At 45.2% G+C, this 25,940-nt stretch overlaps 1 protein-coding gene across 1 annotated transcript in view; it reads right to left on the minus strand.

Moving 5' to 3' along the window:
• Positions 1-25,940, minus strand: part of DNAH11 (dynein axonemal heavy chain 11) — a 4,227,155-nt gene that overhangs the window by 841,092 nt on the left and 3,360,123 nt on the right. The window lies entirely within an intron of this gene.

Raw genomic sequence — 25,940 nt, forward strand, 5'->3', positions numbered from 1 at the left:
GAAATATGAAAAGTAAAACCAGGACCAGAACCAGGAACCTAACAACCCGATCTGACTTCATAAATAAATAACAGAACGCAGGTACCACCACTACAGTGGATATCCTCCACCATACTCGTCTACACTGCCCAGAAAGGGCACTTTCTCGTCATAAACCTGGTGGTGGAAGCAAGACATTTAGATAAAAAACAACACAATTAGGAAACATAACCACATTATCAATGCCCATACTTTAACAATACTGGCAACAATATGCGAGCAACCAAAACAAAAAATAACATGGTCAGCTGATTGAGCGGTTACCCTATGCCAGAGGTAATTTCCAATGCCACCCTTCCACTTTAAGGTTTACTTATTCAGGGAAAAACATAGGGCCTCATTACACGGATGGCGGAGAACCATGGCGCTATTAGCGCCATGGTTCATGCCGGTAAAATACCGGCACCGCCTTGGCGGAAAGGGGAATTACCGCCCCATTCCAAGGTTGGTGGGGCAGTAATTCCCCCTTCCACCATTGCCCTTCCCCATTCCCATTTCTGCCCCATAGGGCATAATGGGAATGGGGAAGGCGCTAATTACGGTACCGCAAATTGCGGTACCGTAATTAGCTCCCTGGGTCCCTTTGCGGGTTGGTTTTTAACGCCTGCAAAAAGCAGGCGTTAAATTCCCCAACCCGCAAAGGGACCTCGTAGTAAGGCGGTAAGGATTTACCGGCACCTGTAAAATACCGGTACCGGTAAATCCTTACCGCCATCCGTGTAATGAGGCCCACAGTCTCAGCTTCTTCAGAAGGCTACATTACCTATGACAAGGTGCCTTGCTTAAGTACAACTTTGAAGTAAAACTGACAGATTATTTCGCCATATAGTGAGTCAAGGGACTTTCTGATAAGGTGCCCACACGGCAAACCTTTCAGATAAGAATCCACATAACTACATTATTTGCCAGTGTTAACAAGTTTGTATTATCCCAAAAGGGTCCTCAGACAATACAATACAATGCTCTGCTAACCTAGGCAAGCCACAAGGTGTTACCAGCCATGTTTAAACGGACCATATCCTTCGAGCACTAGCTGGACAGTAGCTCATTAACATTTGCCTAAAGGCAGAGACAATAGTCGGGGGTGATGGGGGTCAGCCACAAAGTCCCTTCGTGGAATAAGGCCAGCTTTAGAGCATGTAGGATCAGTAATGGTGAAAACATGCTAGAGCAAGATATTCTCCTACGCTTAGCCACCACTGCACAGCATCATACTGAGCTGAGAAATCCCCCTTTGACCTACAACTCACACCTTGGAGAGTTGATGAGTTGATTTGCCATGTAAGCAAAAGGGAGAACCTCAGGGCTAAATAGTAAAATGTGTAAACAATCTCAAACACCATTGACTCAAGTGCGAAAGTACAGGCTCCATGATGGCAGAGGTTTGGTGGCACTCTGCCAATCACAGTTCCTCTCTTTATGGATGTCATGCTGCTCTCCCATAACAACACACCAGATTGAGAGGCCAGCTTTCTCGAGGTTGACCTCCATCTGCTGTTATTCAGGCTGGGCTGTGCAAAGTCTCTATGGAAAGAGAGACAGTGAGTCCTCTAGGAAGGTGCTGTGCTGACTGTTTGAGCACCATCACATACAGAGACACCTCAGCATCAGTGGGTGACACTGAGACTGTGTGACAATGATTTGCAAATAGCGCCAACCAAATCTCTGTGGACTGCTCCCATCTGCCCATCCAGCAGACCTCAACCTACATTTGATCATCCACACAGTGGCTCAGTTGATGGCCATGCTCTCTCTGAAGTTTACCTCTCTCCTAAACCAGTTCCAATGAGTTGTTTCGGTGAATAGGAGTGGTGGGGAAGCTAGAGAGTTCATTGTCCCCTGCCACCTAGACAAGGAAGCCTACTCCAGGTGCTTGGTTGCTTCATTTATAGCTATTGTAAATCTGTCAAAAAATTGGGACACAGCTCCCCATCACCTCTGTCCCATATGTTATACCTATATGGAGGTGTAATGGGCTACGTTGAGTCACCTGGGCTCTTAAACCTGCTGCTTTATTTTGTGAATCTCTGGTGTTCTGGACTCTATTTGTTTATGTCAACATGCCTCACATTTGTGATCTTTGCAGTCCTTCTCTATAGTCTTCAATCGTCCAATACTGTCATAACTTTGGCATCAAATTTCAAGCCATGCCTTGTCATTGCCAGTCCCTGACATGGGGAAACAAGATAAAGCCCAAAATGCAGACCGTTTGACAATGTCGCTCGCCCCAGGATAGATCGATATTCCTCCTCTGCACAAAGTCCAGCAAGTACACCATTCAATGCCGTTTCAGCGACCAAGATCAGGGACATCTGTCCGAGTTAAACTCTGGTATTGAAGGGCTGGTAACCAACCCTTACACTCTGCCCAGTAAAGTTGATTTGGTGAAATCCTGACTTAACAAACATGGTTCCCACTTGATGGCCATTCAGAGCAGAGTGGCCGACTTAGAGCACATCCCGATTTTATGTCCCCTGCTAGAGTGCCTTGAATCCACCATCAATACGGTTCTAGATAAAACAGTAATTTGGTGGGTAGTACATGACATGAAAACATTTAAACTGTAGCCTACGATAACCTTTAGCATCACTAACACTGTTTCCTTCATTGAGACTAGGGTCCATGACATGTTTGATAAACAGCAGTTTTCTGCATTGTTTCGTGGGGTGGAAAGAGCTCATCGCTCTCTCAGTTGAAAGCCATTGCGAACATTACAAACTTTAGAGACAGATATACAATTCTGCAGCTGGCCAGGGAGTGGATAGTGAACCATTAGATGAAACGCAACATGGATAAAGCCAGCCTGTTATTAGTGGCTGATGGGGTAAGCCTTTAGAACTATCTGTTGGCACACCACTATGTGCCCTGCCCTTATCCCAAAGACGTTGCTCTGTTCACAATTTGGGTTTCAAAAGCTACAAGCACTTGCCTTTTACACCCAGAATCAGAGTGATGTAGCCACCTGTTTGCACTATCGTGAGATCTTGAAACACATTCTTTTCTTCTAACCACTGGAGCTTCATCCAGTAGGGATATTCTTTTGTTCTCATTGCAGGAATTCCTAGTATCTAAGTCTGCTGGCGTGTCCTTGCCAGTGCTTAGAGTTGGTGCAGAACGCTACAGGCATACTTCATTCTAACATGACTCACTTGTCTCATATCACGCCTTTTCTTAAAGCCTTGCACTGGCTACCCAATAATGACGGTGCAACTTTTAAGGCTCTCTGCCTTGTCCATAGGGTCATTAACAATGCTGGTGCAATCGTCTTGAATGACAAATTGCATCTTACACTCCATCTCGTCTGCAATGTTCTGCACACTGCAGATCTGTGGATTTGTGTTGATTGTTCGTGTTAGATTTGTTTGCGGTAAAATGACTGCGATATAATTGCTCGGGCCATCATTTATCAGTACATATTAAAGAAGGGAATAACACGAAAAATCAACCCACATACTACAATGATGTAAGTCATTTTACCTACATTAAATGCACCAGATAAACAGAGCATACACGACCCCCCTCCACTACTTACCTGTTGTTCGCCTCTGCTTACCCTGAAACAGGTTTTCATTTCCTAGATCTTTTTTTTTTTAGGTCCCTCACCATCAAAGTTAACATAGTGGGGGACAACCCTGCATCTCCGAATCCCAAAAATACCGATCATGGGGAGCGTTGGACAACCCTGCAACCCCGCTCTCCGTGTTCAGTATTTTGAAAAGCATGCAGGCAAAGTGAGCAGGAAGTCAATTCAAACATGTAAAAAAAATCAAATGATTCTTTCGATCAAACATTTTCAAACAAATTGGCTAATTGGCTAATTCCAAATCTGCTTGTAGGACGTCGCTTTAGTTTCAAGTACCGCCATGACCATGCTTTCTCTTTTCCGGCTGCTATTTTCTGAAACACTATTCTGCCTTCATTGCATCTTATGGTTGATCACGTGGCCTTTTGTAACAGAATAAAGTCCTTGCTCTTCCGCCACCTGTGAGTATCATGCTTGCCTTTTTTTGCTCACCTTACTGAAGCATTCACACAATTCTATATCCATACCCACATATTTGAACAATTAACTGTGTCATGTGTGACTTCTTCCATTTGTTTCACTTACTTTGCCTTCAATAAATCGAAGAAATAAATAAAACTGTTCCCTTTTGTATTCATGCGTTATGTGAAATGTGAAAAACCAGACGATCCTTACAGTGTTTTAGTCACTTTCTGTTGTTTGTCTCAGAACCATGTGCGAATCCATGTGTTTGCCTCAGCCACTTATCTTTGTTGTTTCTTAGAAAGAAACTGAAATCCAGAAGAAGAAAGTGGGGATGGTGATTTTGTTTAACCTGTCTCTCCGATTTACGAAAGTGGGAGAGGTCTGGGATAATCAAGGGAGGTTTATTGGCCTTCACATATGCTCAGGGGAAAGAGATCTATCACTGTTATCAGTCTATGGACGCAGCCAACACCAGGAGGAATTCTATGTTAATATATTTCCCCAGATAGCGAAACTTCAGAAGTTGGAGTTGATCATAGGAGGGGATTTTAATCTGGTGCTGAATGGAGCTCTTGATAGATCAGGATCAGCCGCTGCCTCGGATGTAGTAGGTTCGGAATCTATTGCGAAGGCTATGGAAGACCTACAGCTGGTTGTAGACATATAGCGGCATCTTCACCCTCGGATGAGGGACTTGTCATACTTTTCACGTGTTCAGCGTAGTTTCTCAAGGATAGATTATTTCCTAGCCTCCAGATCCCTCCTGCCCTCTCTATCTCAGCTTCTATTATAGAATTGGTAATACATTCAGATCATGCCCCTGTCACGATACAAATTGATTGCCACACATCCCAAACAAGGAAGTCGACTCTGTGGAAGGTTAACGATTCCCTCGTTGGTGGATGTAGCCTATTGTGCTTTGATCTCGGAGAGGAACTCATTGTATTTTCAAGAGAATTCAAGGGGGGATACCTCTATTGCAATAAAATGGGAGGTCTTTAAACCCACTTTGAGGGGATAACTCATTAGTTTGGAGTTACCACAGAACAAATTTTGATGGCGCAGTGATTACAAGTAGAACAAATCATGCAAAAAATTAGACCTCGAGCATAAGAAGGGGGGTTCACAGAGCGTCTTTCAACAGCTACAAACAGCTAGAGGCGAATTGAAGGCATTATGGTCCGGTGATATATCCCATAAGCTACTGAAAACCAAGCAAGTTAAATGTAGTACTTCGAATAGGGCTTTGCGGGTATTGGCATATAGGTGAAGGCTCAGCAGAATAATAATATGATAGTTCATCTGCGTGATGAAAGGGGGAGAGTGCATGAGGATGAACACACTAAGATGGACATCCTAACTCACTACTATTCTGAATTATTTGGTGCAGAACGTCTGGATGCCACTACCCACCAATATTTTGTCTGAGAACCGAGGCTTCTTAGAATATCCAAGCTAGATAAGGCTAAGCTGGATGCCACGATAACAGGGAAGGAAATCTCCCAGGTGATTGGATCCCTCCCAAATAATAAAACCCCTGTCCCAGATGGATTTTTGGCCCTATTTTATAAGCAGGCCGTAGATATATCAGCCCCAGAGCTTCCCTCCCTATTCAATAGTTTTGTAGACACGGGAGCGAGCTATGACACCCACAATGGGCGAATCTATGCTGACACATCTAAGGAAATCAGGAAAGGATACATCTAGCTGTTCTTTCTGTAGACCAATTGCTGCCCTTAAATATGATGCACATATCTATTAAAACATCTTGTCCATCAGATTGGCGGACATTATTCCATGCATCATACAGAGGGATCAGACATGGTTTATTCCTGATAGACAAGCGCATGATAATATTCATGGTGCAATTGACACAGGAATCTATCAACAGTGGTATTATCTGTCGATGCTGACAAAGCGTCCGACAGAATAGATTGGGCCTATCTCACAGAGGCGCTACATGGGTTTGACTTAGGACCTACATTTATTAAGCAGGTTTTAGTAAATGTTGTTCACCCCATCACACGAATTAAGCTAAATGGGACCTTTTCGGGCTCACTCCCTTTGTACAGAAGGACTTGTCAAGGAGGCCCTCTATCGCCCTTACTGTTCACCCTATTGATGGAACCACTGGCATGTAAAGTCCAATCATCTGAACACATGCGAGGTATAGAGATAGTGGGCTACCATAACAAGGAGGCATTATACGCAGATGATCTCCTATTTTCATTCAGAACTCAGACACTGTGTTGCCTAATATATTTTGCCTGCTTGAAATATTCCTCAGGGCATACTTCTTTAAAATAAACTGCAACCAATCGATTATCCTTAATGTATCTGAACAACCTCTCATTTTAACGAGATTAAAGGCGGCCTTCAATTTTCAATGGACGTCTGAGTGGCTGAAGTACTTGGGGGTCTACCTTACGCTTAGTCATAATCAATTTTATCTGAGTAATTTCCTTGGGTTGCTGTCATCGCTTAGGGACGATCTACTGAGATGGGGTAGGGTGGAAATTTAATGGGTGGGGAGAATGGCAGCATTTAAGAAGACCTTACTGCTGAGGTGGTTTTACGTAATACAAGCTTTGCCAATTCTAATCCCTAAGAAAATGGAATGGAATCTCCAGCAGTGGGTATTCAGATTTATATGGGATAAAACGGTTTCCCAGGGTTTCCCGTCATACTTTAATGGCAGCAAAGGAAAGGGGCGTGTTGGGAGTACATGATCTGCAGAGCTAGCTATATGCAGCACAGCTTGGTCCACTGTTAGATAGCAAGGGAGCTGAATAGACTCCAAAACGCCAGATACATATAAATCAATCAGAAGTAGGGGTTGCTTTACATGACTACTGGTGACAACCAAGGAAACTTTCTTAAATACCATATGGCGTTCTTGATATCTGAAAGGGTCGGAAAACTGTCAATCAGTGGTAAAAAAGTGCAAAAGAAAACAGATGATTTTTTAATTTTTTTTTATTTTGTTTGGTTGATACAATCGACCTTTCAAATTTTCACAACATACACATCCACAATACAGTATAAAAATGACCTTAAAAATTATTTTTCATAAGCAGAAAAAAATACAAAAAGAAAGCTGTGATACAACTAAGACAAAATTCAACTTCACTAAACAGTACATGTAAGCAAAAACAAATATAAAAGCAAGGGAATACTGATCTTAACACTGTACAATTGGAATTATTCTAATAACAACAAATCTTAATTCAATTCAGTAACACTTATCAGAAAACAGAGCATCCAACAATTGTACAGTGGCTATCTTTATGGATAGCTGGGAAGTTGAGAAAATGCATTGCCCCATGTCCTTTTCTATGTACTAATTTTGTTCTTCAAAAGCATTTTTAAAATACATCTTACGAATGGTTTTCAATTGAAAACAATAAACTACACAATGTTCCAATGTCTCTTTTTGATCAGATTTTTTACAAAATCGGCAAAAATTGTCAATTTTTGGAATTAAGTTTCTGGGAGCTAAGACATCTAAAGTTGGCCATAGGTTCAGGCGGAAGCGGAGGAGCTTCTGTCAAATCCTTGGACAGGGAAATCTGACCAAGTGGTCCACCATAACTCTGCAACGCTTATGGCCAAACAGGTTTTGCTTAAAGTCCGTTAGAGTTTAAGCATCGGCTTTGGTTGACACACCAGTCATGTTGATGGATTTTCATTTTCGAGCGACCTTCATTAGATAATAATAAGTCCAACGTAATTGATGCATCAGCTAGCGCATTCATAGTAAATTCACACCATTTCTGGGAAAAAGCCTGATTTTGATTTAGGAAATGAGAGGCCACTTTGCCTAGGATATCTGTACGATTAGATGATAAAAGACATTTCTGAAAAAATGCACAATATTTCCACGTGACATAGGAGGACATTGAGAGGGAGCCCAATTCAAAACGAATTAATGGTAATGGAGTACATGTTGGAAGATGTAATACTTGTTTCCAAAAGGACGATTCTAATTTATCCCACCAAGAATCAGTTTTTGGAATTTGGGCTTCAAACCCATAGGTTAGGATCGGAAGAACCTTCTGCAAATAGTAGGTTAACACGTGTTTTATTGTACATTTTCCAAATTGACCCATTAATATTTTTGCTTGAGCAACCAAGGATCGTAATTTGCCCTTAATTTCTACATCGTGCCCTGGGCTTGAAGATGAATCAACAATCGTAATACCCAAATATTTGTAAATGGGTACTTTATCAAGGGGAACATTATGTAATTTCCACTTGAAGGGTTTAACTTTGATACCTGAGTGCCATTTGCAGACCATTATTTGTGTTTTGTTTTGTTTCAAATGATTCGTATCCACATAATTTTCTAGGCGGTCCAAAAGATTTTGCAACCCACTGTGAGTTTTCGAGATAAGAATTAAGTCGTCTGCGTAAAAGAGGTAGGGGATTTTGTGTGGGCCCAAACTCGGAGGATCACTCCTAATTTGGCTGAGGGCAAAACAGATGATATATCCAATATCAACAAAAGCAGGACATCCCAAAAGAAATGAGAGTATGGCGATATTTCAATACTCGCTCTTAAAGAAAAAAAGGTAATGGGCTTATTGTAGCATGTGCTAACACACTGTTCATATGGGCGTTGTTGGAAGGGCAGTGGGAAGCCAAGGGGACTGTGGCGGAAACCCCCATTAATGGAACCAGAACCGGATGCGAGCACTTGCTGTATGGGCTGGCTACATCGTAATAGGTAAAAGACAGGGTTGACCTTTTTACAGTAAGTGCAAATTGTATGTAAACGAGCACCAACAGTAGCACTGACATGCGGTTGGGTCACTTGAATGCAATTTTCAAATTTTGTGAAACGAGTGCGTAGAGTAAAAAAATACAAAGTCACCTACACGCCTTTGTTTGGGCAACCCATTTTGTTGAAAGTACAAATGTTGACTGCCATTAATGCATGGCTGGAAGAATTAAAAATGGATTCCTATGGGTTCCACCTGCTTATTGTAGATGCAGGAAGCATGCAGGTTCCATGCAGATCCAGTGGTTTAACACCAGCATGAAAATACATGAAGGAAGCAAACCATGTGATATTCAAAAGCCGAGGAGGAATGCAGGGCAGACTCTACCTTCAAATCAAACAAGAATCCTCCAGAGTGTAAAGGGTGAGGTGTAAACAGCAACACCTTGGCTTTACACCTCACATTTACACTCCGAGACATGCATAATGACTTTGAAAGTGTGTATGGAAAAGCAGTCCCTGCGGTATGGAAAGGGACACGTGGGCATTGTAGGGGAGGAGTGGTCCTAAAGACCCCCCCGGCCTACATCTCCACCCCAGGTGAGGGCCATGGCTCATCGGGTGTCCCCTCCGTACCACCCGGGCCCAGGTGGTGGATGGCTCACCTGCTGAAGACATTGCCCACACGTATTGAATTTAGCTAGGCCTCTGAAACCATTTTGTCTAATAAAGACGGGGTGAGCGTAGCGCACTGTAGCGCGGCCCCCACCCTCGGAGAGTTTCAATTATCCCTGTTGCCGCAGCACCCTGGCAGATCCGCTGTGAGCACGTTCCCACGAACAGGACGGACATGAGCTAGCATGAGATACTAACACTGTAACATTTCACCGTCCGCAGTGTATCACTGCTCCCAGAATGACCCGGTCAGCAAGGCCTGGGTGATGGGAAGATCTGTAGAATGGTCATCTGATGAAAGCAGAAAGGTACCCAAATATGAATGTCAAAAACCACTTTTAAAACATGTATCCTTTCCATACAACCACTTTTTACTAAAGAAACCTGTAAAATTGTGTAATTATTGTACATGACCCCAGCCATGAAGGACACGCACCCCTGCAGGGGTGTGCAAATGATAAAAGCATTCCGGGGAAGTGTTCCTTATATGTATCATTGCAAACCGTAGACCCCGCGGTCCTGCGCCATAACTGAACTAATGCTGCTATAGTACACAAGAAAACGAATGTAACCATACAGGGGGCCCCTGTGAAGGGTGTGCGAGAATGCACTTGTCACGCGTGTATGTTCAACGCCCCTTGAGTGCCACCACCGTCACATACGGTGGCGGTTCATTTTCTATGTACTCCACCAACCCCAATACTACCTCACTTACTGCAAATGTATATGCATATAGCTAAATACTGTAATTGTTGAAACATAGTGTACGAATAAGGTGCTCAGACTGGATATAATTGAAACGCCTCCAGCGAAATGAAATGTATATTTTCAAGTAATTCAAACAAAATATTATAAAGTGTTCTAATGATTGTGATGTTTTCGCCTCCAAAAACCGGCAACACGCGAGGAAGATACCTTTGTAAATATGTGCAAGGCCATTTCCCCTCCCACCCTCCGGAGACTGCGAAACATGAGAGCAGAGGCCCGCGCCGCGCTACCCCGCCTCCCCCAACTAGACTGGAGCCACTTCAAAGATATGTAGCCCCCTCTGCAGCACCCAAGGCCACGGGCCGCCACCTGCATTATTTACAGCACAGCAGTAAACCTTTGCCTGAACCCACACTTCCAAAGGCGCCCCCTCGTAAACCCCACAACCCACCAGATCATCTTAGACTTATGGCCCTGTGCAATCAGGACACCCAACACTGTGGCAACACACAAGCGGCACATTTATAACCACATCTAACAAGACAGGGAGGCTTGTACCGTCCGTCCCATGCCCTGAAGTTTAGCCCCTCAACCTATGGCTCCGGTGAACAGGACGCTGGTAACCATGCCCTGACGAATGACCATTAGACCCCTCACAAGGTGCATTCCTCCTGTGTTGCATTAACCTGTAGAATAACCTATTGGAAGATTTACTAAAGAAGATAATATTGCAATGACTGAATGACTGCGGTGTGCATGGCCTAGGGCAAATAAGTCAGGAAAAGACATTCATCTCTGACACTGGCCGCGATGGCACAACAACACCGTCCGGATGAACTCTGCCAACCTGCCAGGCCCAGCCCAACCCACGAGGCTGACCAGTGACGTTCTCCAGCCACGGCCAACCACATCGCAGAGGCACCTATAGTTAGTCATCGCCACCCAATCCCATTGAACCTGTGCCCCCTATAGTATGTAGGTTCTTATGACGTTTTTTGTAAATATATACGCCTGTCTTTGCTATTGTCAGACAGAGCGCTCTCGGAGTTTGCAGAGTTCTTTGCATGCCCTATTCTGATTGATAAACTCCCATTTAAGCTCACCCGCACTCTGTCTTCGCTTTATTCCCAATTTGGGAGAGTCCTTCATTGTCTCTCATTGCGGGGAGGATCGTGCTGGTTGGGGACGCTTGCCTTCAGTGGTGACCCCGAAAGCGTGATTATTACTATTATTTTTTCCCGATCTAACATTACCGTCCCCTTTTGGCACGAGAATCTCCGGTCGAAAAGGGATACGCACGGTGAGCTGGCCGCCAACGGCCGCCAACGGTGACCGGTACACTAAGAAGTGCGCACTCAAAACAGAGAGGGTACGGGATCCCAGTTGAAAAATCCCCTTTGAGTACCGCTCGCCGGAGCCGGGGCTGACTGTTGAGCTGACGGCGACACTGCCTGGACGGACCCAGTTTCGGAGACTATCGGTTCAAGACGGGCACGTGAGTATTGAGTGCGAGCGATTGTAAAGGGAGTGGGGGAAGAAGTGTAGGACAGGGAACGAAGAGGGGGTACGCAGATCTACTAAGGATCATCCTAAAATTTTCCTTGCTTTTTCTTTGCATATGGCCATTAGGGTTAAGAGGTGAATAAGAGATAAAAGTGACGGGAACCTAGCTCCGAAAGGGGGTGGAAGGCGGCGCCGCATAGTGCTATCTTGACTAGTACTGGGAATATATGAAGAAGTGGAATATAAGATAAAAAGTGTTCAGAAAAAGGGGGCACTGAGAATATATTAGTGACCGCTATTACTTCTTTCTTTTCTTTTCTTAGGGTTAGGGGGAAAATAAAAGTGAGATTAGTACAAAACTCAGGGAGAAAGTAAGAGGGAAGAGTCCTACTATAAGAGGGAAGAGCAGACCAGTATATATATATATATATGCGCATCCATATATCCGAATAAGAAGGATAGGGACAGCCGGCTAGGGAGGAAAGGGAGGTCAGCTTGAATTGTGAACAGAGTGTTACCGGGAGGTGTGTGCACCTCGTATGTGTCAGATGACAAATTGATGTTGTAAGTGTGTAAAATGGCTATAAATGTATAGAGATGGAATGGTCATGGTAAGTGTGACCGGATAGAACTTTTCGAAGAGAAAAATGACAAGGTGGAGTGAGTGTGTACCTATTTGATTTCCGGGTTAATTTTGTCGAAATAACTGATGGTTTTGCTCTTGTATGTGCCCCCCCCGAAGAGAAGAGAATTGAGACTGTGTACAGTCAGTTTTGTATTGCGCAGGCAGGGGGCAGAGCACAAAGGAGCCCATTATTGAATGTGAGATAAAAGACGAAACACATATTGGTAAGAGGTTTACATTGTAATTGTGGACACACAGAAAGAAACAAGTACTAGGAAAAATACACAAGATGGGGGCCGAAACACCCTTATCACATATTTGTAAGAATTTACCAGGCTACGCGGAGCGAATTAAGAAATATCATGACCAATGGATAACCGAGTTGAAGGGGGAGGGGTTACCCCAGATATGGCCCGAGGGAGGGTCATTTGATAAAAGTGTTCTGGATATGGTGGCCACATGCATTTGTTTGAAGTACAAGGGGAAGCAGTTGCAAAATAGGAGAGAAGTGTTAGATCTCTGGAGGTTTTTTGAAGAGATACCACCGCCTAAAGCACCAGCATTAAATGCTGACCTCCCGTCCACCACCGACAATCCACTGATGATACAGAAAGATATTAAAGAATTATCAAGTGTAGCGCCACCAATAGAGGTAATAAGTTTGTACCCGATATTAAACAAGCCTGTGCCCGCAGAAGGGTACAGTGACCCCACCTACGTGCCTCCCCCGACAACTACTACACCCCGCCGGCCCACGGCACCCCGCCATATGAAAGTACAAGGGAGCGAGCCCAGGCAGGTACACAAAGGGTGGACATAGAGAAGCTCACAGATGATTTACAATCAAGACTTTCAATAGCAAAAGATGAGCTCTCGAGGATAAAAGACATATGCGAACAAACCGCACTTAATGCAGCTAGATCAGGGCGCACGTCTAGAGCGCCAGGTGAGAATAGAAAACCTGAAGACGGGTGGAAAAAGGGCGAGATACTGTTCAGGATTGAAGAAGAACCGACACGAATAATAGAAGTAGGGACACGAGAGGGAGATATTGAGAATGAAGAAAGGCCTATGGGGGACAGAGAGGAATTACTATGTGATATAAGGGACGATTTAGAAGAAAGCGACAGGTTGAGCATGGCGATGGGAGGGGGAAGCGAAGGGGGGGATGGTACATGTTCAATGAGAACACTGGATGATGAATGGACGGGGCGATTAAGGAACAGGGTGGGGAAAATGGCATCACTGGGGACTTCAGCAGCCAAAACGGGTCCGAATGCAACGACAAAAGGAAGGCTACAGCTCCCATTGATACATAGGGGAGGAGGGAGGCCGAATTATATCCCATGGGCTCAGATGGATAAAGCCAATTTATTAAAGCTATTGCCCCCGCTATCAGGAGGGGCAAGTAAGTGGATATACGCCTTTGAGAAGCACACTGCTGGGGTACCCCTAGCAATAGGAGATGTGAAGAGCTTGCTTGTATCAGCAGTGGGGGATCAGGCTGAGAGAGTATGGGTTTAGGCCGGTTTCCCAGGAGTAACATTAGACTGCGACCGCCATGATGGAGCCTCCTTTAACACAGTGCGTGCACGGGTGTGGGATGCCTTGCGAGAAACGTTTCCAGATACACCAGACTTACAGTCAGTAATGCAGTGTACAATGAATGATGGGGAGGAGGCCATGGATTACATTTTTTGGGTCCAAGAGATGTGGAGAGCAGAAACGGGCACGCCCTGGTATCAATCGACATCTTTATTTTATTTCATTATAAAAAGAGGGCTCCCCAAAGAAGTGCAAAAGGCGCTCGACAAGATAGCAGGTATTGAAGCGAAGGGATGGCCTGAGATTCAGAGCATAATAGTACACCATTGTAAGAGAATAAAGGAAAGGGAGAAGGAGGTGGCACAGAGGAGATTGGCGGACGAAGCAAAGCTAGTGCAGACAAAGTTGGTGAAGGTCGCAGCGGCTGTAGCCGCGCTCCCACACAGCAGGGAGGTAGATGAGGAAGAGGAGGGGCTGATAGCAATACAAGGAAGGGTGGCAACTAATTGGGCTGGAGCAGGACAGCGGCAGTGGAACGGGCACGAGCAAGGCGGAGGTCCGCAGTGGCAAGAGTGGACCCCTCAAGGGGGACGAGGTGGGTACAGGGGCCGAAGAGGAGGTGGACCGGGATACGGGGGAATGGGAGGAAATGGATGGCAGGGCCCTAGAGGTGCACAAGGGAGTTGCTGGAACTGCGGAAGATGGGGGCATTACTCTAGGGAGTGCAGAGCCAGACCCAACAACGGGTTCCAAGAGGTAGAACAGTATGGCCACCCCCACCCGGGGAGCCCATATGGCCTTCCAATGGGACAACAACAACTAAGAAACCCAGGCCAAGGTAATGCTGAGCAGCAACAGGGGCACCAGTATAGAACACAGAACCACCCACAAAATAATGACAATATGCAGTACACGCCAGGCAACCCTTTCGCGACAACGGCAAACGGGGCCCCCGCACCAGCACCCTACAACGGTATGTCAGTGGTTTCAGGAAGTGTCTTTAATGAGGGGGGGGCGATGAGACACCCCGCATAGGACAGCCCACAGAGAACACTTGCGTGTCCAGTTCTATCTACAACCTACAATGCAGCAGAGGAACTATTGGTAGGGGCGCAGATAGGAGACAAGCAGTTCATATTCATGGTTGATTCGGGAGCGGAGAAATCATGTATCCGGGAGGGCCGGTTCCCGTTATCTAACAGGAAGTTAGAGACGCAGGGGTTCTCTGGGGCTGTAATTGAAGTTCCTTACACAGAAGCTTTGGATGTAACAGTGGGGGGTAAAACTGTAAAGACACCCTTACTGTATTATGAACACTCACCAATAAATTTATTAAGGAGGGATCTCCTGAGTAAACCTAACATGACCATATCATTTACTGAGAGAGGAATAGTGTGTTCTACACCCGGGATATGCCCCTTGCGTGCAATGTTGGTAGTGCAAGCCTACACAACCACACTGGATGTACGAGGGTTGCCGGAAAATGAGGAAATGTTTATTGAAGGGCTAAAGACATTGGCCCTCATAATCCCAGAGCTAAGAAAAATGGACTGGAGGATCCCAGCGGAGTTCCTCTTCCGCCCCATAGTGTGCCCCGACACCGCACCAGGATCAGTGGTATCATTAGACTTGCACGCTGTACAGGTATCAGCGAAAAGGATCGCTGTGATTGGAGTGGACAGGGAAGGATGTGAGTGGCGTACAGTGCTGTGTACAAATGCCAACATCGCCCTACGAGAATTAACAGATGAGGATCTCTTTTCAGACACAGAAGGGGATGGTGAGATAGTAATGGAAATAGCGATGCCCTGTGACATTTTGATTCAAGCCAGAGAAATCCCCGTCCAGCTAATGGCAGTGGTAGGAGCACCGCCGTCCTTTTTTGATGATGACATGAGGCTCGTACCAAATAATTTGTGGACGACAGGCCCCCATGATGTAGGGCTGTTGCATGGAGTCCAACCTGTGGTAATAAAGCTAAAGCAAGGGGCAATTTTACCCCGAGTGAAACAGTATCCATTGTCCCGTGAGGCTGAAGACCATAAATGCACTACTAGCGCAAGGGATAATAGTGCCTTCAACCTCCCCATGTAACACATGTATTTATCCAATCAAAAAAGCAAAAGGAGGATCTTGGAGGATGATACAGGACTTACGCCCCCTAAATGATGTAATTCAGAAAGAGTTCCCTTTGGTCCCGAACCCTGCATCAATATTATGCAGCATCCCGAAACTGGCATCACATTTCACAGTAGTAGACTTGAAAAACGCATTTTTCTCAATACCCCTCGCTGAAGAGAGTAGATACCTTACAGCATTCACACTGGGGGGTAAAAGGTATGAACACTGCAGACTACCACAGGGATACTGTGAGAGCCCGAGCATATTCAACCGCATATTGCATGAAGACTTGGGAAACCTATCAGTTGTGAGTACAATAATTCAGTACGTAGACGATTTGCTAGTGTGTGCACAAGACGAAGAAACATGTAGAAAGGATTCAACAACGCTCCTGACACTATTGGCCAATAAGGGGTACAAGGTAGACAAGGAGAAACTACAGTACTGCCAAACAGAGGTTTTATACCTAGGACAGCTGATATCAAAAGATGGAAAAAGAATAATTCCCGACAGGGTAGAAGCGATAAGATCAGTAGCGGAACCCACAACAGTGAAAGAGATGCAGAAATTTTTGGGAATGTGCAACTATTGCCGAGCATGGATATTAGATTATGCAGCATACACAAGACCCCTACTACAAGCACTCAAAGAAGCACAACAGGAAAATAAAAAGATCGAATGGTCAGAAGAAATGAGCAAGTCATTCAAATCATTAAAAAGGTTAATTTCAAGCGCTCCAGTGCTAGCCAACCCTGATTATGGACGCGAATTTTACCTATTCTCACACTGCAAGGGAACACTCATGACAGCTGTTCTGACACAAAAGACGTCCCTAGGACACAAGCCCTTGGCTTACTATAGTGGTACTTTGGATGCCGTAATGCAAGGCCATTTCGCATGCGAGCAATCGCTCGCTGCAGCCGCATTCACGATTGAGAAAAGTGCCACAATAGTAATGGGTTGCCCTGTAACATTGTTTGTGGAACATTTGTTATTTGCAATCCTTGAGAGGTCAAAAAGCACACTGACAACACAGCGGGCAACAGCTTATGAAATAATATTGTCCAGCACCAACATCCATGTGGTGAGATGCAAAACAGTAAACCCCGCGACATTCATTACAGAAGCATGCACACTAGAGGACATGCAGGACCACGATTGCGCAACATACACAGGAGAAAAAGGGGAGGACACAGTGGTGTGTAAAAATGCTCTAAGCGAGGGGGAAGTGTACTTCGTGGATGGGTCTGCTTCGATTGATGTGGACACGGGAGAAAAGCATGTTGGTATGGCGGTGGTAAGATTAGAAGACGGTGAGTATGAAACATTAGTACAGTACCGCCTCCCGTCACATTACTCCGCACAAGCAGCAGAACTGATTGCACTCATAGAAGCACTACATGCAGCAAAGGGTTGCGCAGTGACAATATACACAGACTCAGCTTACATGACGACGACAGTACATGGAGGTCTAGCGAGATGGGGCGGAGGGGATTTCGGCGGGCAGACGGAACACCAGTACAGCATGCAGAATTGTTGAAAGAGTTAATTGAGGCCCTACAAAACCCTACTGCAGTAGCAATAGTTAAGTGCCAAGCACATACATCCAACACAGACGTTGTATCTTTGGGGAACGCGGCAGCGGACGCTGCCGCCAAGGAGGCTTCCTATTTTCAGAAATATGAATCAGGTGAGTACATGCTGCAGCACAAGGCAAACGGAGAGCCCCCAGAAGGATACAACATGATGCCCATATCACAAATACTAGAACTACAGGAAGGAGCTAGTGAAGACGAAAAATTGATGTGGACAAAACGAGGGTGCAGCAAGTCGGGAACAGGCTTACTGTGGCGGCAAAATAACTCAGGAAAAGTGGTAATGCCAATCCAGTTACTAGAAATTGCGTTTCAACAGCTACACTTCCCTGCACATAATACCAAACAGCATATTGCAGCAGAAATACAGGAAGAATGGTTCGTGCCCTGTCTCCAGGAGCACGTATCTCGATTAGCAATGGAATGCACAACATGTCAGATCTACAATTCAGGAATGACATTACGCACGCTCCGGGGAACAATTCCTAAACCCATCGGCCCATTCAGAGAACTGCATATTGATTACGCGGACATGGGGGAAAGGTGTAATGGCGCACGGTACATGATCGTGGTTGTGTGCCCATTCTCAAGGTGGGTGGAAGCAGGTCCGTGTGCACGACCTGATGCCAAAAGCGCTGCAAAGTTCCTAGTGAGGGAAGTGTTCCCACGCTGGGGAATTTGTGACGTGATTCGCTCAGACAACGGTACTCACTTTGTGAATGAACTTTTCAAGGAAGTCACTACATTATTGGGAATAAAACATAAATTGTGTTCGATTTATCATCCTCAAAGTAATGGCGTAGTGGAAAAAATGAACGGACTGTTAAAGGGCAGGTTATCAAAACTATGCTTTTCATTGAAGAAGAATTGGATCTACTGTCTGCCCCTTGCGCTATTTGAACTGAGAAATCAGCCAAGTAAAGATCACCATTTGTCCCCGCACGAAATCGTGACTGGGAGACGAATGCACACAGCACACTCTCCACTGCGCGAACACTCAGATGCACACAGGAGCGCCGCGATATTGGGAGAAGAATTCACAGACTATTTGAAAAAATTAACAAGGGCAGCGCGCGCAATATCGAAGCAGCTCTCCCCACCCTTCACTAGAGAGGAGGGAAACATAACAGGGTCTGTCGCAGAGCCCGAGCAACAGCTACAGCTAATGCCGGGCGAATTAATTTATGTCAGGAGTTTTCTGCGTCGATGGAATGCACCACGGTTCCACGGCCCATACGAGGTAGTGTTCTGCACGCCCACAGCTGTAAAAGTGAAGGGCTTGAGGTACTGGGTACACCTGACAGATGTACGGAGAGCATATAGTAATGTGCAAGAGGAGACAGATGAGGAGGCACAGACAACAGCAACCGATTCAACTGAACAGAATGTATGAATATTAACTTGTGTTTGTGCGTCAGCAATGAACGTGAATGGGAAAGTGACTGATGAAGTATTCCTGCATTCGATTTTTATATATATTACTGGAAGAAAAAAAAAAAGGGGGTTTTTGGACTTATATGTACTTAATGAAGTGATCACATTATGACATGTTTACACCCTTGTCTGTGAATACCCTTCCCTACAACCCTACCCGCTCCCATTGCCCGTCAATATATATATTGGCACTAATGGTGCCAACAAAATGTTTACATGCATGCACTTAATGCACTTTTATATCTCAAACAGGAACTACCATGGCATCTAACAGGCAGCCTGCAATGGATAGAATTAGTAGAATGAGAGAATTATTAAATGAGAGATGCAGATATTCGTATGAGTGCGGATTATCTGTGTGCATTACGATGTTTTTTATGCTAATGTTTGGTCTGGTTACATATTGGTTTGTAGCGTTCATCTCTATCGAGATGAACGAGGGGGGAGGGATTAACAGCACTGGGATTAACAACACCACTGGGACCAATGTAACTACAAGTGTCAATATGAGGGAAGGTGATTTTCTGGTATGGGACGGAACTAAACTTGTATGGGGTTATCACACCACACCATCCAATGCTGTTATATCAGAAAAGAAAGAGCCACAGGGTGGAATACAAAACAACACAGTGTCTCCACCAGTGATGTATAGGTATAATGCTCGCAGTTTAAATGACCGAAACCCGTCTGCCATATCGTGGTTGTATGATACCCCCACCAGTCAACCTGCCCCTGTCTTAAAAAACAACCTGCAAGATAAACTCAGGGACGAAAAGGAAAAGATGCTGGCAGCACACGAAATCTTATACGATGAATGGGCCAAGGGGGGCGGGAATGAGAAAGGGGGGTCTATTTTTTCCCTCGCCCAGGATGCTGGGAAGTATATGAGGAATAAGAACAACAGACGGAAAAGGGACACCAGGAGGAGGAAATATGATGAGTATTATGGGTTAGGATTAGATAAAATGGAAGACCCACGACACCCCCACCAGACAAATAAGTGGTATGCAGATATGAGTGCTACCGCGAAACAAACAACAAATGAGAGCTGTTATGTCTGCTCCCTCATTCCTCATGCTTCAGGTACACCCAAAGTATTGCTACCCAAAGAGTTGCCAATCATAGATGCCCAATGTCTCCTTCATCTCACGTTATGCAGGATTAAGAACACCTTCCAGGCACATGAAGTTATTTTTAAAATGCTGCAGAACGAGAAAACTTGCTACCCAAAAACGGCAGGGGTGGTATGTCTGGAGGAACCATTTTTTGTAATACAAGGGACACTTTTTTCAGACAACAAGTGGAAGGATGAAGAAGTAATGTGTAAATCTGAAGCACTGAGAGGTGTGGCACCAGAGAAACTGCAGTGGATAGAAGAAACATGCACACCAGTATGGAAGGAACACATTTCAAAACTAACTTGGGTAACCGCCATTGAAAAACCCTTCAAACTACAGAGCGAAATAGACTATGAACTATGTTTCAAAGGAGAGGGGAAAACTGCCATGGGAACAAACAAGAACTGTAACAAGACCCTCACCATCCCAGATCTGAGAAAAGGGACAGCGGCCCTAATGGACACGTACTGGGTATGCGGCAATCAGGCATACCTGCACCTTCCCCCGTCCTGGAGTGGCAGCTGCTCGATGGCCACTCTGCACTCAGCCCTAGTGGTAATACCAGAAAGCCACATCGATGGAAGCAAAAGGACACAGGAACACATACAACAGAGTGCAGCCCAGCCGACTGCGGAGTCACAGATGTATGTCCTGTCTTCCGGAAACAAGGGAGAGGTGCTGACCCGTAACAGAAGAGCATCAAATTACATATCAAAGGCATCATCAGAACTGTTGGCTCAGATCCCAGACAGATATCGATTATTCAGCTCAGCAGAAACATTCTTCGCCTCACTCATCTCAAGTGTCCAAGCAAGGGCAAATGCCAAATGGCTCCAGATAACACGTTGGGAACTGATTCAGCTGGCCAATGACACTGAAGAAGGGTTCAACGTAATCAAAGTGGAACTAAGGGCTTTACGGCTGATGACAATGCAAAACAGGTATGTCTTGGACCTGTTGACGGCGATGGATGGAGGTGTTTGCCGAAAAATTGGAAGTGTCTGTTGCACTTTCGTACCTTCCGAAGATGCAGAAAACGGCTCCCTGTCCCATGTGATCGAAGCAGTACACAACCTAGGAGAAAAAATGAAAATGGAGGGTGGAGCAGAAGACAGTACGTGGTTCGACAACATTTTCTCCTGGGTCGTCTCATGGCTTGGAACAACTGTGAAATTTTTGATGCCAGCTGTGGTGTTCCTCCTTTTTATTTTTTGCCTGTGCCAGGTGGGTCTTCGATGTTGTGCTAACACAGTACCTAATGGTGCAATGATGATGGTGACAATGGGCAACACCCGTGGGACAAAGCGTAACATGCAGGAAGTGCAGGTACAAACAGGAACCGATAACACACCAAGATATCAGCTGGTGCCTATCTATCACGACAAAGATATCGTAGATAAAGCATGGCACACCACCATTAGAGAGCCCCGTGTACTAGAATGGTACCAAGAGGTGTGGGTAGATCTGGCGGGAGATGGCGGATGTATATACCTGACTTGTACCCCAGATGAATATGCCAGAAGAGGGGAAAGCTTACGGGGGGTGTGTAGAGCATGGATGCCCATAAAAGGCACACCTGCATGGGATGAGGCAGTGATGGACGAAGCAGAAAGCAGAAGGCTGGAGGAGTTAAAGTATTCGTTACTTAAGTAACGAAAGGGGGGAAATGTAGTGGAGGAGTGGTCCTCAAGACCCCCCTGGCCTACATCTCCACCCCAGGTGAGGGCCATGGCTCATCGGGTGTCCCCTCCGTACCACCCGGGCCCAGGTGGTGGATGGCTCACCTGCTGAAGACATTGCCCACACGTATTGAATTTAGCTAGGCCTCTGAAACCATTTTGTCTAATAAAGACGGGGTGAGCGTAGCGCACTGTAGCGCGGCCCCCACCCTCGGAGAGTTTCAATTATCCCTGTTGCCGCAGCACCCTGGCAGATCCGCTGTGAGCACGTTCCCACGAACAGGACGGACATGAGCTAGCATGAGATACTAACACTGTAACATTTCACCGTCCGCAGTGTATCACTGCTCCCAGAATGACCCGTTCAGCAAGGCCTGGGTGATGGGAAGATCTGTAGAATGGTCATCTGATGAAAGCAGAAAGGTACCCAAATATGAATGTGAAACACTACTTTTAAAACATGTATCCTTTCCATACAACCACTTTTTACTAAAGAAACCTGTAGAATTGTGTAATTATTGTACATGACCCCAGCCATGAAGGACCCGCACCCCTGCAGGGGTGTGCAAATGATAAAAGCATTCCGGGGAAGTGTTCCTTATATGTATCATTGCAAACCGTACACCCAGCGGTCCTGCGCCATAACTGAACTAATGCTGCTATAGTACACAAGAAAACAAATGTAACCATACAGGGGGCCCCTGTGAAGGGTGTGCGAGAATGCACTCGTCACGCGTGTATGTTCAAAGCCCCTTGAGTGCCACCACCGTCACATACGGTGGCGGTTCATTTTCTATGTACTCCACCAACCCCAATACTACCTCACTTACTGCAAATGTATATGCATATAGCTAAATACTGTAATTGTTGAAACATAGTGTACGAATAAGGTGCTCAGACTGGATATAATTGAAACGCCTCCAGCGAAATGAAATGTATATTTTCAAGTAATTCAAACAAAATATTATAAAGTGTTCTAATGATTGTGATGTTTCCGCCTTCAAAAAACCGGCAACACGCGAGGAAGATACCTTTGTAAATATGTGCAAGGCCATTTCCCCTCCCACCCTCCGGAGACTGCGAAACATGAGAGCAGAGGCCCGCGCCGCGCTACCCCGCCTCCCCCAACTAGACTGGAGCCGCTTCAAAGATATGTAGCCCCCTCTGCAGCACCCAAGGCCACGGGCCGCCACCTGCATTATTTACAGCACAGCAGTAAACCTTTGCCTGAACCCACACTTCCAAAGGCGCCCCCTCGTAAACCCCACAACCCACCAGATCATCTTAGACTTATGGCCCTGTGCAATCAGGACACCCAACACTGTGGCAACACACAAGCGGCACATTTATAACCACATCTAACAAGACAGGGAGGCTTGTACCGTCCGTCCCATGCCCTGAAGTTTAGCCCCTCAACCTATGGCTCCGGTGAACAGGACGCTGGTAACCATGCCCTGACGAATGACCATTAGACCCCTCACAAGGTGCATTCCTCCTGTGTTGCATTAACCTGTAGAATAACCTATTGGAATATTTACTAAAGAAGATAATATTGCAATGACTGAATGACTGCGGTGTGCATGGCCTAGGGCAAATAAGTCAGGAAAAGACATTCATCTCTGACACTGGCCGCGATGGCACAACAACACCGTCCGGATGAACTCTGCCAACCGGCCAGGCCCAGCCCAACCCACGAGGCTGACCAGTGACGTTCTCCAGCCACGGCCAACCACATCACAGAGGCACCTATAGTTAGTCATCGCCACCCAATCCCATTGAACCTGTGCCCCCTATAGTATGTAGGTTCTTATGACGTTTTTTGTAAATATATACGCCTGTCTTTGCTATTGTCAGACAGAGCGCTCTCGGAGTTTGCAGAGTTCTTTGCATGCCCTATTCTGATTGATAAACTCCCATTTAAGCTCACCCGCACTCTGTCTTGGCTTTATTCCCAATTTGGGAGAGTCCTTCATTGTCTCTCATTGCGGGGAGGATCGTGCTGGTTGGGGACGCTTGCCTTCAGCATGTACATTGCTTTATTAATTGCTCTGATTCTGCATAAATCACAATAATAACTTCTAACATGCAATGTGACAATATATCGAAGGGGGCAGTTGGGTCGAATTCAATCTCCACTTCGACGAATGCATGTATAAACAGCCAAACTGCAGAAGTTGGCATCCTAAAAAGAGAACATGCTGTTGAGGGCTTCCTTTATGCCTGATCACTTGGCGCTCAATTGTCAGCGACATATTTAAGATTCAGAATGAAGTCAATAAAACAGAGAGTGGTATAATTTCATGAAGAGGCTGCACAGATAGGCAAGTTGGAAAAGGTAAGCTAGTAAATTTTCTCTGAAGTCGTATAATTCCATAACTTTCCAAAGGAAAGCTTTCAATTGTCAATTTGTATCGTAAAATGTATTTTATTTCAAATTGGGATTGTCTGCAGGCTCCTGAATTTAATGATTTATAATTGCTCAGTTGTTGTCAGTATGTGGCCGTTTTATGACAGCCGAGTGTACTGAGTGGGTCAGGTTCAACTGTATATCTTTTCATCGCAGAATTAACGTACTATTGATAGAACCATTACTAGGACCAAATTAAAGTCGGGGCTGATGGATTGGTCCACAGGGTGCTGTCAGACCTGAAAGGAGTAATTAGTATTCATTGCTTCATACTCCACAACATTCCAATTATTAATGAACTTCAACTGGTGGACTCCAACGCATGCATCTCTGCAGCTCTTTCTCTTCTCGTGGCGTCAAATCACATATTTTGCTCACAGGAAGGTGCTGAATATTTTCAGTACTTTAAAGAATGTTGCTCTGTGGTTCAGTGTCGTGGCGGACTGTGGATTCAGTCTACATATGTTCAATGATTGCCTTGTGCAACCTACTCAATCCAACTTTCGTCACCTATCTTTTCTCTCTGAGAGTGGTCTTTTTGGGAATATACCAATGTGTCTTACTTAGATCTGACAATGTCATACAAAAGGCGTAAAAATACAACGTATGCTCCTGTGTAGAATTGTACATCAAATTCCTGGCAGCAAGTACTTTTGGCCTTCTCTTCTTTGAGATCTTGAAACTTGGAGAGGTTTTACAATAAGAAGCAAATACTTCTTCCAGTCATGCTCTAGGCATGTATATGGAGTAGCACCTTTGTGATAATGCTATAGCACTGTAGGTTTGTCTGGGAGCACATAATCACATGACAGTCAGTAATGCTATAATATCAGATGTAACAGAAACCTCTGCCCTGCTCCAACTATTCCACCTTTATCCCCCCTTCCACAAATAGGAACCTAAGCGCCAAGCAGCTGCACAAGTAGCAAAAGCGTATTTAACAGCATAAAATAACATATAATTCGGTCCAAATTTGAGTTGTAGTCTGTGTCAGATTGTAGAAGCGAGTGTTACGTCTGATGGAATACAATGAGGCTCATGGTCATCGAGGCGTTTATTACGCTGCAATGAACACTTATGTCCAATTCAGCGTGGTCACGAAGGGAACACGTCCCATGTTAAACAATGTATGCCATTCGCGGGGTTTCATGGAGGAACGTTCCACCATGAAACCCCTTGGATGGTGTAAAAGCAGGGCTGAAACGCCTTGCGTTTATGCCACCTGCTCTTGCCTCGCTTCACCATATTCATTTTTGGGTACGCAAGCAGATGTGATTGGTAGATGTGGCGGCGCCATCATGGATTGGGAGTGCTGTTCATATGTTGATTGACCACATAAACAGGGCCGCCATAAGCAACAATATTAATGACACAAGGCAGTGTATTGCAGCTATAAAGAGGAAAACACATCAAAGTATCAAAACACGCCTTTAAATGCATCATTCACATATCTCATCTCGACTTCAAAAAATGGCAGTTGCTGGAACAGAGCTTTAAGCACAATGCGCTTGTCATGCATCTCGCAACAGCTGGGGGCCTTCTACATAAGTACTTGAAAAATCTCTGGCAGACAGCAAGGTATCTCTAGTCAGACCCACATTTTGTACTTTTAAATCATAGTTTTTACACTTATGCAAAGAGTTCCAGCACCTGCACGTGTAAGGTATCACATTGGTAAATTATGTATATTGTGGATTTGTGTGAATGCCATCTACTGTTATAAGGGATGTGCAGATGTACTTTATTCTTGACATAAATTAGACAAAAAACTGCTTTCGATTGC

This window comes from Ambystoma mexicanum, chromosome 2q (assembly GCF_040938575.1).
Source record: "Ambystoma mexicanum isolate Mex_15411 chromosome 2q, UKY_AmexF1_1, whole genome shotgun sequence".
Taxonomy (NCBI): domain Eukaryota; kingdom Metazoa; phylum Chordata; class Amphibia; order Caudata; family Ambystomatidae; genus Ambystoma; species Ambystoma mexicanum.